General features: G+C 45.8%; 1 protein-coding gene and 1 long non-coding RNA gene across 20 annotated transcripts in view; one reads left to right on the forward strand and one right to left on the reverse strand.

Moving 5' to 3' along the window:
- The window catches only part of DLGAP1 (DLG associated protein 1), a 904837-nt gene that overhangs the window by 816054 nt on the left and 74586 nt on the right, over window positions 1-14197 (forward strand). The window lies entirely within an intron of this gene.
- On the reverse strand, window positions 1203-11877 carry LOC147575519 (uncharacterized). Of its 2 annotated transcripts, none has more exons than XR_015242472.1 (4): window positions 10931-11877; window positions 4562-5037; window positions 2388-2498; window positions 1203-1874 (listed from the first exon to the last, which is right to left on the reverse strand). It is a non-coding gene; the product is annotated as an uncharacterized LOC147575519 (long non-coding RNA). The 2 variants fall into 2 exon arrangements; XR_015242471.1 differs by having other exon boundaries at window positions 1204-1874; window positions 2388-2480; window positions 10931-11870.

Genomic DNA, 14197 nt, shown 5'->3' on the forward strand with positions numbered 1-14197 from the left:
CAACACCTTCATGGTCAATTGCATTTTCTCTGTGCATCTCTTGTTTGTAAGTGGCTACTGGGTGGCAATGGAAGAACATAAGGGCTGCTTGAAAATCAGCACAGAAGGAGGGCTCTCCGAAGAGAGAACTGATGAGCTGAGACCAGAGTGATAAGGTGAAGTTTTAATATCACACACTACGGAGAGGCCTCTGAAAATGTGTGCTCATGCATGTATCATGTGTGCAAGGCTCTTCATGCTATAGAAAGGCAAACATCTGAAAAGTATAGAATGTCCTCCCTTGGGCAGTTTTCAAGATGGTTTTTCTTATGTATGAATTTTGTTGTATCAAATGATGTAGGAAGGAGAAGAAAAGGAAAAGAGCCTACTTCCTGTGTCAGATAGAAGTGCCACACCGTGTCACCTTACACTATATAAACATCCCCCATCTATCCCATTACACTAGGAGATCATCGATGCCATTACGGGAACTCAGCAGATGAAAAAACAGGGGCTAAAAGAGTTGACTCATATGAGGTCACGTAGCTCGTAATTGGCAGGTCAGGATTTCCAGCGGGTCTGGCTGACTTTGAAGAATGGCCTTTCGAGGTGGCTGGCTGGCTTAGTTGGTAGAGCATGTGACTCTTGATCTCAGGGTCATGAGTTCAAGCCCTGTGTTGGGTGTGGAGCCTACTTAAAATAAATAAATAAATAAACAAAAATAGAAGAACCACATTTTCCAGTCACCACACTATTGCTGATGGAAGTTGGGCCACCAAGGCTGAGAAGCTTTTTGAAATAGAGAAATTTTGGTCTGGAAATATGCTGTGTAACAGAATTTGTCATATAGAATCTTTTTTTTTTTTAAAAACTTTTATTCAGTTTTGTGAGACAGAGGGAGACAGAACACCAGTGGGGAAGGAGCAGAGAAAGAGGGAGACACAGAATCCAAAGCATGTTCCAGGCTCTGAGCTGTCAGCACTGAGCCCAACGTGAGGCTCAAACTCACGAACTGTGAGATCATGACCTCAGCCAAAGTCGGGCGCTTAACCAACTGAGCCACCCAGGCGCCCGTCATATAGAATCATATAGAGTAGTCAACAAAGACCTACCTCATTGCTAATTCTCCTCTGCTATCATCCAAGAGCATTGGAGTAGTACTGTAACAAGCAAAGGGTGATGAGTTTTATAAATAGAGACGGGTAGAAGGTGATAATGAAACACAAATGAAATGAATCTTTTTTTTTTTTTTTTTTTTTTTTACTGTTTATTTATTTATTTTGAGAGAGAGAGAATCCCAATCAGGCTCCATGCTGTCAGTGCAGAGCCTGATGCGGGGTTCGATTCCTCGAACCCGTGAGATCACAACCTTGGCCAAAATCAAGAGTTGGACTCTTAACCAACTAAGCCACCCAGGCACCATAAATGAAGTGAATCTTGATGAATGACTAGGAGTGTTCAAGCAAGGAAGGACACTTAGCATATATAAATCCATTTGCATAACTCTAAGCCAAATCAATAACTAAGCAAATAAAATTTTAGAAATAAAATCAAAGTGACTTAGATGGGAAAGGCATTCATTTTCTCAGTAACAGCAAATCTAGAGGTAAGGCGGCCACTGAAGATATCCAAACCAGCTTCCTGCCATGTTTCCACCTGTCATCTTCACTGTGGGTTGTCTTCTCAGGCAGATGCTCTTTGTGGTGGCAGCCACAGTTCAGGGTATCTCTTGGTGATGACAGTATCCAGAGGAAGAAAAGGGATATGGGGGTGATCCTTCCCAGAAGCATTCCCATCAATCTTCCCATCAAACAAGACTCAGCCTCCAAATCTAGGAAGGGGCTCACCATCCCCCAAAGTCATGGCTGCTTGGAAAAGTCAACAGCATTGAGGTCCTGTTGACAAGGGGGGTGGTTATAAGAAAGCAAACAACAATGTGTGCCACAAGCATAAAGACATATAAAAAGATGGCATTCTGGAAATGATAAATCGTTAGGTCTGAAAACATCAGGAGTTATATGCCAGTGTTTGGCGGTATTTTCTGGGCCAGTAGTCCTCAAGGTCTTAAAGGCAGTGAAATATCAAACCATTCTGAGAGGTTTTCATTATTTTTTTCAAAAATGGTAATCATAAAATTTCCTTCAAAACCAAATGGTTAAAAAAACAAATACAGCAATACATATGGTAAAAATAAAATGAATTTAGTTGGATATCACAACGGTGATGACATAATAGTGTATTTAATTTGCATTCTGATATTTGTACTTTATGATTGTACTTTATGATAACAATAGTTATGATTCTCTTTAATTGGAGAATTCAAAGAAGCCTAAAAGATAAAATAAAAATCATTCATAAGCACATCACTTGGCTATAACTACTTGATGTCAAAGTAGGGTCTTACATACCTTTTATACAGAATTACAGTAGTGACTTTTTTTTCTTTGTTAGAATGCACTTTGAAGTCAATTTCTTCTTATCGCAATTTTCTGACAAATTTTCTACAAAATAAAGGCAAGCTACTGCTGGTCAGTTTATAGAAAAAAGCAACACACTGGCTTATAAATTATAGAGTACAATCGATCACATTAGGAAAAAAAAGAGCAGTATCACTATTGTTTTGTTTCTGTTTTCCCCTAAAGAGGTGAATTTCTGTTGACTTTCTACTTTATGGAGCAGGTTACCTAAACCCAGACTCCAGAACAGAAGTGAGGCAAGCAGCAAAGAAGCAGGGACTTCTTCAGTGTGGTTCTGATCAGGAAGGATGGGGGAGGGGTTGCAAGAACTGGGGACACATCTCATTCCAGCAAGATGCAGCTTTCACCTTGAGAGTGGTTATGGGTCAAGGCATCAGGGCACCAGCACTAAGAAAGGGATAAGGATGCTCTTGGGACGCCTGGGTGGCTCAGTGGGTTAAGCATCCTACTTTGGCACAGGTCATGATCTCATAGTCCGTGGGTTCGAGCCCCGTGTCAGGCTCTGTGCTGACAGTTCAGAGCCTATATAGCCTGCTTCAGATTCTGTTTCCCTCTCTCTCTACCCCTCCCCTCCTTGCTCACTCTCTCTCAAAAATAAATATTAAAAAAAAATTTTTTTTTAAAAGGGGGGGGATAAGGATGCTCTTGTTGGAACCTTCAGGAAGGTTGTGTCTGTCCCATGTGCCTTCGTAGAATAACCACTACCAGGGGTCAGGAATGTGCAGATTTCTTTAATTTTTCACTTCCAATATGAAAAAGGAGATCTGAACATCTCTCCATATAGTAGCAAACTACAGCAAGACTTTTTTTTTTTTTTAATGTTTATTGATTTTGAGAGACAGAGAGTGCACACAAGGGCAAAGAGAGAGGGAGAGAGAATCCCAAGGAAGCTCTGCGCTGACAACAGTCAGCCCAGAGCAGCAGAGCCCACCATGGGGCTCGATCTCAGGAGCCAAGAGATCATGACCTGAGCAGAAATCAAGAGTCGGACACTTAACCGACTGAGCCACCCAGGTGCCTCAGGACTATTCTTTTAAATGTCAGGACCTGTCTAGGCAGGAATCTATCATGAAGGTTGTTGTTTTACCTTGTTTTTTAAGTCCCCTTTGTCTTTCCAGGGAACTTGATGGTTTTAATAACTAAGAGTAAAAGCTGTCAGGAGGATGTAGAATTCCAAGGTTCTTTTGGAAGGTGAGCAGAAACTAAGTTATTCAGAATCTCCAAAGCCCTAGACTTTATGCAAGACTTTCTCCTGTGGGCAGACCTGTCAGCTGGAGAGTGACAGGTTCTGGTCAGCATCTTGAACCCTTGCTCTAAGTGTATTCAACAGTGTGGGAAGCAGGGACAAGACAGACCCAGTGAGACCAATTAGAAGAGTATTTCTCAAAATATCTTGGCAAACAAAATTCAATCTTTCCTGTTGCCCAGAATGTACACAGATCTGGATGCACACACACACTGCAACAAGGTTCAGGAAACAGTACTTACTTTGTTTGACACATCTCACATTTTCTAATCCACTTCATTTTTTAAATGGTGAAACCGTATGACCCACCTCAATGGATTTCATGACCCCTGAATAAGTCACAACTGGTAGTTCGAGAAACTGTGACTTAGGAAGTTTCTGTGAGCCTCCAGAGGGGAGGTAATAGGATCTAGGAAAGCAGAAAGCTGGATGGTAGGAGGTAGAAGGATTCCAGACAGATTTAAGAGAAGACAGAAGGTCTCAAAGGAATTAGAGATAATGCCCAGAGTTTGCGCTGGGTAGATAAAGAGTTTGCAGAGAGGGGCAATGTTAACTGCAAGACCTGTTATGAGGGTCAAGATAAGGAGCATTTGAGAAATGCCCTTTTGGGGGGTAAATACAACTGCATCCCTCAATTTGAGGCATAGCGAAGAAAAACAATCTAGGGACCACATTGCATAACTCCAGAGAGTGTTTACCTTTTACTCAAAGAGGGAGCAAAATGGTGGTGACGGAAAAAAGGAAATCATTAAAGGGGAGGTGGGGGGGGGGGAGGAGTGGACTCTGAGCCTGGAAATTCTACTTGGAAAAGACAGTCAGGCTCTAATTCCCAGGGAAACAACCCAGATCAAAGACTCACCTGGTGCTCTGCTATTGGGGCTATCAGGACTTTGGTAAGGCTGAGAATAGGGTAAGTATAGCCCGGGGCTTTGCATTTAGCAAACCCGTGGGCAGGAGTTTGCTTCTTGATGCACCAAGCTGGCAGCAGATTTGGAATTCTCCATCACCAGTTCAGAAACTTAACAGGCGTTTCTTATGCACTTCTTATAAAAATGGAAATCCATTAACTTCATTCTTCTTGCACGCTCTGTGACAGCATCAGGTCAAAGGGACTTTTTTCCTTCCTCTTTTCATGGCGTCCACAGCCTCAATCCTTCTCCTTCAAAATCCTTTATTTTACAAAACAATAGGTTGTGGTGGAAGCCTGTTGCTAGTTGAAGATTCCGAACAATAGGTGTCTCTGAGCCGGGTTTATTGAAATGGTCTTGTCTGTGTCCTGGGGGAGATTGTAAATGAGATGTCAACAGGAGTTCTTTTGTGCGGGTGGCATTCAGCCTGAAAGAGAGGAATTTCCTTACTGTGCTAGTATTTAAAGTAGATTTGTTGCTGCTTTGGCTAAAACTTTTTATCCAACTCCCGGAGCTAACAGCACTGAATGAGTCACTCGGCCTGATTGTGACTTCCTTCCCTCCTTAGCAAAGCACTGACTCAGTCATTTACATTTAGAAAGGAAGACTCCTAAGAAGATTTCTTGGATTTTCCTCAGCTTGAGCCTCTTTTCTAGACCATCACGTGGACCCGAGCCGTCAGCAATCCTGTAACCCCCAGGAGAGGGCAGGCTGGCCAGGCTGTTTTTCTCACTCCCGGGGAAAACTCCTGGCTGTTTTGCTTGCTTTCTTTTAAAATCCAAGAAGAGAGACAGTTTCCTGCCTTAAGCCTTTTCCTTTCTCCCTCCCTCCCTTTTTTTCGGGGGTGGAGGGGTGGGGGGAGGAGGCGGTAAATGACAGGCAATTTCAGTTTACTATAATTACCACTGAGGTTTGACTAACTCTACCCTTAGAAGATAAGGCAACCGTTTTATTACCTCTCAGCCAGGTGCCTGAGGGTGACGAGCCTCGCCTTTATCTGGAGACCTGACAAGGTCTCAGCAACTGCAAATGGGCTGAATCTTTGAGCAGCGGCCATCCAAACGCTTCCCTCCTCTGTGATCCATTTCCCTGCTCTTTATTGGTAGTTAATTTTGATCCAAACACTAGTAGTGCTGGTGTCCTCTCGTCTTTCCGCATTCCTCCACCTTACCAGTCATATTGCTATGCTAATTACAAACGGTGTAAATTACAAACCTCTGGCCCCAAGCATTCAACACACAGACTATTTTAACCTCCTCTGGTTTGGGAGATTTGCAGTGGGTATAGTTGCTTTTTCAAAGAGTTGATATTTGGTCAAATCTTTCACCTATGACAGTACACATCCAAAATAATCAAATTGTTTTGCCTTTACTTTCTCCGGCTCCTTTTGAGAAGTAAAATGTTATCCGCGTCAGGGGGCAGGGCAGTGCTTGTTTCAGGTGATAAAAATTTCTAGTGCTTGATCTATGTATGTCTGCCATTTGCTAACCCGTCTCCCCACCCATGGGTTTATTCTTTCATTCAAGATCTTACATGGGTTATCTCTGTTATCCCTTGGGTTGGAAATGCGGCATAAAAATGTACATTCTGAAAATAATTTTCAAACTGTGCGGGCTAGGTAGCGCTTCAGGGAGTGAAGAGTGCCTTTGCAGATCAACTTTTAGGCAAGTATCCTACTTGGTAGCCAATTAGCACGGTTCCCAGCCTGGACCTAGCACAGAGCCACCCTCCTGTCAGCATAAATTATGGTGGGTCAAGGAGAAGAATGTTGGTTTTACTTATTTTGCTGGGAAGTAACTATAGCTTGAGGGCAGGGGATGAGAATGAGGCAGAACATGATGGAAAAGATGAGTGAAAACACATCCACACCACCTTGCAGATATGAGGTGTTTACCTACAAGAACACATGGGACTTTACCATTCTGGGCTTTATGTATACAGCATCCCACCTTGTGGGGAAAGGTTGCTTGAAAGCCTCTCCTGACACCCCTGTTACCATTTCACAAAAATCAAATCAAGATGCTTCCGAATACAGTGTGTGAAACTAGTAAACGCCCAGGACTCCAACGCGGTCGAGGAAAGAGAAACAATGTCAGAAGTATCATCACCCTGATCTTGGATTTCTCCTTTCCACCTACCATGCCGTGCGCACCACCACCCCTCACCACCGATCGGCTATCCTCTTGGTAGGCTCAAGGCAGGGCCTGGGAGGCCTCTGAAGGAGGAAGTCTGCAGCTGGGGCGCTTACTGCCAAAGGAGCGGGTAAACGTCATCCCTTCACGGGCACCCGGGTGGCTCAGCCGGTTAAGCATTCAGCTCAGGTCATGATCGCATGGTTGGTGGGTTCAAGCCCTGCATAAGGCTCTGCCCTGACAACGTGGAGCCCCCTTGGGATTCTCTCTCTGCCTCTGTCCCACTTGCTCTCTCTCTTCCTCTAAATACACTTTAAAATTTTTTAAATTAAAAACATCATTCCTTCGTCTGCAATTCTGAAAGTCATTGGCCAAAATCTGACCTTGGGGCTACCTGCGTTGTGACTGTTCTACCCCTTCCGGCAGACAAACAGGTCAGAGCACCTGATTAAGAGGTGCTGCCCTAGCCCCCTGGGGTATGTCCGGTATATTAGCTTCCCACAATCCAAAAAGTTCTGAATTCCAAGCACATGCAACCAAGGATTTCAGACACGGGCTTTTAGATATAGATGGTGTTCTCATAAGGGTTCAAAGGAGAATCTGAAAGACAAAACTATAAGGCAGCTCTTTCGAATCTAAGTAAGGAGGCTTAGATGGGAAGAACTCAGGTTCCAATCAGACTCCACCCTGGAGAACATGGGCAGCCCCCTCTCTCCAGCCTCCTGGTCACTTCTGGAATTGGATTTCTAGGTATAGCACCTGGCTCTGTTAAATACTGTGAACAAGGATGATGATGGGGGCAGGTAGAGTAAATTGATAGAGATTTTAGTGAGGGCCTCATCAGTTTCCTGGGTTGTTTCACTTTAATGTTTTCCAAATGATACACACCCAACTGTAAAGTAGAATTTTTAATGCAGCTCTTAAGTGGCCCTTGACCTATCAACGGTAAAGGCTGACTCGGGGACTGAACTCCTGGCTGAAGCACAGATGGGCAAAGAGCTTGTGGGACACCTGGACAGGTTCTTCTCTGGATCTGTGTCCTCATCTGTCCGGGACACAGTTGGGTAATGAAGTGTCATGTTAAGCACTGATTCTTATTTGAGACTCAGTGGCGGGCTGGTATCCTTCCTGGGCGGAGTGGGCTGGTGCAAACGGTCTTCTACGGATTAACCCAGACAGTTTTCCTGTTTTCCCTTTGAAAAGGGGGGTTTCAGGGAGGAAAGAGGAATGGAGTAGGATGAATAATTAACTGCCTAACGACACACACCAGGGCGTCCTGTGGCCTCCCACATGCCCTGCTCTCCAGACCCAGGTAATTATTCCTCATCATACTAAAACCAACAGGAAGGAATGGTGGATGCATTTTCTTTCTTCTACACTTCCCCACACATCCTGTTTTCCCGGCTTTGGGGATTTGAGCTTGCCTTGTGCAAAAACTTCTGTTCCAGGCCAAGCCCTCCCTCCAGACCCTCCGTCCGCAGGGCAGCAGAAGCGGGTGGCTCTGATAGGGTTGCCCTTTCTCCAAAGCCCAAGGAGGCTGACCGTGAGCAGAGGGGTTCCCAGCAAATCCAGCTGGAAGTTTCAGTTAGGACTTAGCCTGACTGGACCCTTGAACTATGCCGATTTGTACACAGGTCACTCCGCACAGCCACCTCACTTTCTCAAGGGGCACAAGTTGGCAATATGTGCCTGATACCCAACTCCCAGCTACCGTCAGCTACTCCACACAGACCCGGGGTTAGGTAGGCTTGAGTGCTCCTTTGTTTACCACACACACAACGACATGGCAGGAGAGTCCTGTTTGGTTGTGTGATTCCATTCCAGATTTTTCCTGGTATTCCAGGCTCCAGGAATTGTGCAGGTGATACTAATTCTCATGAAATAAGACCAGGAGGTAAAGAAAGTTCTTGGCTCTCGGATATCCATCTTGTGCAAGCAGAGAACAGCAGAATAATGAGAAGGCAAAGAAAGGCAGCTGCGTGGGACAAGGGCAGCTAGCATCGTCAGCCCCTCACATGGCCATTTGCTGAGGGCCCGTGGGCAAAGCCAAACAGAAGACGGAGGATGTTAGGCGAATAATCCACAGGAACAACTGCGTTCAGCTAATACTAGGTTGGGCTTTTGCATAGCAGCTCATGGCAAAAGATGGCCGGTCACAAATGCACTTGGCCAGCACTCGGCCAATGCCAGACAGAGGTGGGCATCAGTGACAGGAGATTTTATTGCAGTATCCAAGGTCACAGAGAACGGCTTTGCTGAGTATTTACTTTACTTCTACCCTGATGACCTCCCTCTCCTATTCGTCCCTTTCTCTTTTTCTCCAGGAGGGGTCTTCTCATCCCTGTTCTTTCCTTCATGTAACCAGCATTTTACCACGGTGCTACTATGTGCCATGCATGTTCCAAGCACTGTAGTCATAGTGAACAAAATGGACAACGATGCTGACCAGGTGGTTCTTACATCCTTAACTAATTCCTTTCTCAGTCTCATCAGAAAAAAAAAAAAAAAAAAAAAAAAAAAATCACCTAAGAGAATATAGGCAAGTGTGGCTGAGAAGTGACATCTGACAAGAAATGAAACCTAGTTGAAGAGAAGCTTAAAAGACAAATTTCCTTCCCCACTCCTGGCACCATCCCTATCCCAGGCCTCGTAGGCAATGCTGTCCTTCAGCAAGACCGGGTCTGCACTAACCTGAGGAGATGGTTGACCAGCTGCCCAAACAGGAAACCTTATATAATTCTGTAACCCTGACCTTGGGCCCTCAATCTTCCCCTCCTGTAAACAATCCATTCCATCCAGGAAAACCTGCAGATTGGCTGGGACAAATTTTGAAAAACACACACAATGTGGCGAACGTTGAAAAAAAAATCCCTAAGTCCTACAGGAAGTGATACATCTGATTCACTGGTAGAAATAACTTCATAAAGTGATGGAACAAATGGAAATTTAATCCTAACACATGAAACTGCCAGGGCAGTCACTTATGTACATGGATGACTCAACAGCACCTGTTGGAAAGACCGGGAAAATGAGCCGTGAAATCCTGATCACATTCCTTTCTGGAAGCAATAGCCCTGCCTTGCAAATTAGTAAGCCCAGTGTTCTCAACATCCCGACTTCAACATTTGTGCCTCGTTCTTAAGAAGGCTATGACTCACCGTGGCTACTGGTCAAATGATTCTTACTCAGAGCCGTGGGCTTTAATCTTTAGCATTAAACGGTCTAGGCAAATACTAGCCAAATGTCTGTCTACTTTCAAGATGTTCCTTTGAAATGATTGATTTCAGGCAACAACTGGTTTTCCATATGGTAACCCTCAATTTCTAATATTATTTCACTTGTTGCCAAGTTTCATTAAAAGTCCACATTAGAAGCTTCAGACCTCAGTCGCTGGACCTGGGCCTTCTAAAATGACTTTCCTCCAAACACCATTTAACTTCCTTTAATTTAGTTAATTAATGGAACTTTCTGAAAAGCACTGTTACTTTGATCTGAACCTCTTGCTTTAGTTTCCAGCTAACATTTCCAGGGAGGGAGAAAGAACGGATGTCCTCGCAACTGGCTGGGGCTAACAGCGGCTCACAACGTTGGCCATCCCTCCAAATCAGAGACATCTGAAGGGGAGTACTTGAGAGGAAGACGACTGGTTAAAAATAATGCCCTCGGCATTTCTGTGGGTGTTTGCCCCACACGGAGATAAAACAGCGAAACCGGTACTGCAAGCCATAGGAAGCTCGGCCTGCAGTCTGGAAATCCTAAATAATCCTTGCAAGTAGACCAAGTGGAAGCCAAAGATGAGATTTAGAAATGCTTCTGCCCAAGAGAAAGTTTTCTGCATACAACTTACAAAATCAGATAAAAATTAAAACCGGAAAAGGCAACTCCCAGCAGGAATCCTCAGTTTCTTGGCTATTAATCCTTGCTGCCATCCATCCAACCAAATGGCTCGGGTAGTTCTTGCTTGCCTTTCAACTTGCCACCACAGAAAACGTTACCCTAGCTGCTGTTCAGAACAAAACAAAACCCACAACCTCACCCCGGAGATCTTACGCTGCAGCAAGGGTAAGATTTTTTGTGAAGGCGATCGGTTCAAAAGCAAGACATTCTGAATCGTGACCAACAGTCTTTGTGTTCTTTTGGAAGGCAAGACTAGCAAAGGAGTCCACCCCTTTCCATAGCGTGACTTACCTTGGAGCTGAGCCGCGGATTTCCAAGTACCTCGCTGAGGTTCCGAGCTTGGCCACAAGGCGGCACTCGAGAGTAGGGCTGCCCGCAAGCAATACCTTTTTCTCCAGTCTCTTGGCTGGGGGGGGGGGGGGGGGAGGGGCGGGGTATGGAGGTGGGGGGGCGGGGGGAGATGCAGCTGGCTTTAAAAAAATGCATCCATCTGTTCTCTGAAATTATGCCACTTGCCATTTTACAAGGCGAAGGTTGCCACGTTACCTGTTGCCAGGTTCCTGGGAGTGCTTGGGGAAAATGTGGGCGAGAAAGGTACAGCACAAAGTCCTCCAGCTTGGTGCCTTTCAAGCTCTTTGGACCGGGCTGGCGCTGACATTTGGAGAGCAGCTGCCGCGGATTGCCCGAGCATTGTTTGGTTGTAGTTCTAACAGAGGAGTGGCTGCCTGTTACATCATTTCCAGGCATGAAGTGCCTGGGGCTTTTTTTTTTTAATGACTAACTCTGATCCCTCCCTCCCTGGATTTTGGTACAGTACAAGCTCTGTGCGCAACAGGCTCACCTCAGGAAGCCCAAGTTTTGTAGCAACTTGTTAAAACAACTTGGGTGCCTCTTAGAAAAAAAAAAAAAAAAAAGTTGGGACTTTGAAACAAACCTTTCCATTCTTCCGTCTGAGAACAATGTTGTGTTTGATTAGCAAGCCGAGCGCTGCGGGCCCCAGACCTCTGTTCTCCCGCAAGAGCCGGGCTGCTATCAGATGAATAGATCTCCAAGCCAGACATGCCGAGGCTTGGGGCATTTGTCTGGCATTAGGAAGTGTCTGGAAGACTAGCAACTACCAACTGGCAAGTCTTATGACTAAAGAGTTATTACACCGCTCCTCCCTCTCTGTCCACATTCCCTGCCCTTCCCCTCCGCGCTCACACAAGCGTGCTTTTTTTCTACTTCGGCGGAGAAGAGGTTAGCTGGCTTCTGTGGTTTCCGTGGAGGATGGCTTTAGTGGCAACGGCTGTCCCGGCCGCGTCCCGCCGGCCAACACTAACCGGGAGAGACGGCCAGAAGCGGGGTGCGTCTCCCGGGAGCCCCGCCCTCTCAGCGGGAGGCGGCGCTGCCGGGACCACTGACCACCACACTTTGGGTGGCCTGGAGATGTTCAGCTGTAAATATTTTGAAACAAGGGAGCGATTTTTCCATGTGTATTTTGTTTTAAGAAGTTCCTCCCTTTTTGCAGTGTTTTTAAAGACGCAGCCGGTGCACCCCTTGTTGACCACTCCGAATTCATTCATTCTCCACACCTTTGTCAGGTTCCTACAGGGTGCACACTGCTGTGTTGGGGGCCATTTGGGGGCATTTTCTCCTGGGAAGCATTATGCTTTATTGGACGAGGTGGTTTTGTTTTTTGTTTTTTGTGGTTTCTTTTTAGTTTATTAATTTATTTGGGGGGGGGAGGCAGAGAGGGAGGGAGAGAGAGAGAATCCCAAGCTGCCAGCTCAGAACCCGAGGTGGCGGTGGGGGGGCACGAAGTGGGGTGTGGGGGGCTGGATCCCACAAACCGTGAGAGCATGACCTGAGCCAAAATCAAGAGTAGGTGGGTAGGGGACTGAGCCACCCAGAGCCCCATGGACAAGGTGTTTAATGGTGGGTGAATAGAGGTGGTTTGGGGGAGGGCGGGGTGAGTTATGCTAACTCCACTACTTAGTAGCTGTATAGACACTTCAGTTACCTGCTCTGAGCCTCAGTCTTACCATCAAGCAAATGGGGATAGCGAGAGCTTCCTCTGTCGTAAGACCATGTCTTAAATTCTTAGCACAGTGTGAAACGGAGTAAGGATTCACTCTCTGGCGATTTGGTTGATCTAACAGCACATCAAAAGTCTGGACCAGCGGGCACCTGGTGGCTCGGTCAGTTAAGCCTGCAGACTCTTGATTTCAGTTTCTCAGTTCTTGGGATGGAGCCCCCTGTCAGGCTCTGCACTGACAGCTGGGAGCCTGCTTGGGATTCTCTATCCCCCTCTCTCAGCCCCCCTCTCTACCCCTCCCCCACCCACATGCACACGTGTGCACACACACACACGCGCGCTCTCTTTCTCTCTCTCTCTCTCTCTCTCTCTCTCTCAAAATAAATAAATAATAATAATAATAAAGAGTCTGGACTAAAGGCGCACCTGGCTGGCCCAGTTGGTGGACCACGTGACTCTTGATCTTGGGGTGGTGAGTTCAAGCCCCATGTTAGGTGTAGAGCTTCCTTTAAAAAAAAAAAAAGTCTGGACTAATGTTCCATCTTATCATCTCTGTTTTCACCTGTGTTTGTGCTTTTATCCTGTGAAGGACTCAAGCCAGAACACTGATGTGTCCAGCACTGGGTGGGGGGAGTCCAGCCTGTGTGATATATCACTGTGGGGAGCATCGCCTCCAGTTCCCTGGCAGTTCAGCACTTCTGGGCCTACTTGATGCAAAGCCGCAGCAGCAAATTTCTCTTAGTAGCAGCCTTGCCCTCATCTGTGCCAAAATGCATTCCCAGGATGCCAGAACATTCGTCATTGCTACCACACAGCCTTGTTGGTAACTCTCCCTGACCTCCTCTCTTGACTTCACTTCCCTCTCAAGGAGTCTCTACTTCTCAAATTCTTTTCTAGCTTGTATTAATATTCCTAAAACCACAGGAGATCTGGTTTGAAAGAAATCTTGCCATCTACTTCCGGCCCCCATCAGATGGTGATACAATTTTTAATTTATTTAAATATTATTTTTTAAGTTTATTTATTTTTTTAGTAATGTCTATACCCAACATGGGGCTCGAACCCCCAGATCAAGGGTTGTATGCTTTATCGCACCGAGCCAGCCAGGTGCCCCAGATGGTTGTACAATTTTGATAGCTTCCCAGTCAAAGGATGAACTGGTCTGTGCTAAACACCTCCAGAGACCAAGAGCCTGCTACCCAGCAAGGTTTCCATATTCCACCTTTGGACAACTGACTGTTACAGAATTATTCTTAGTGCCTCTCTGAGCTCTTGCCTTTGTGGTTTCCCATGGGGCATCATAGAGAACTGGTCCACGCCAACTTCTACACAAGAGTCTTCGAGATCATTGGAAATCCTTCTGTCTTCCTTCTCTTGCAAGCTAAACATCTGCTTCCCTTAATCTACTCCTTGTAAGATAGGGCTTTTCTTTCCCCCAGAGCACTCTGCAATTTCCCCCTTAAGGAAAAGAACCCAGAATGAAACACAGCACAACCATCCTTCTGTTGTTCTAGATGTCGCACTTGTACTCACACACACCC

The sequence above is a fragment of the Puma concolor genome, chromosome D3 (genome assembly GCF_028749965.1).
Source record: "Puma concolor isolate L17-30 chromosome D3, mPumCon1.1.hap2, whole genome shotgun sequence".
NCBI lineage: Eukaryota > Metazoa > Chordata > Mammalia > Carnivora > Felidae > Puma > Puma concolor.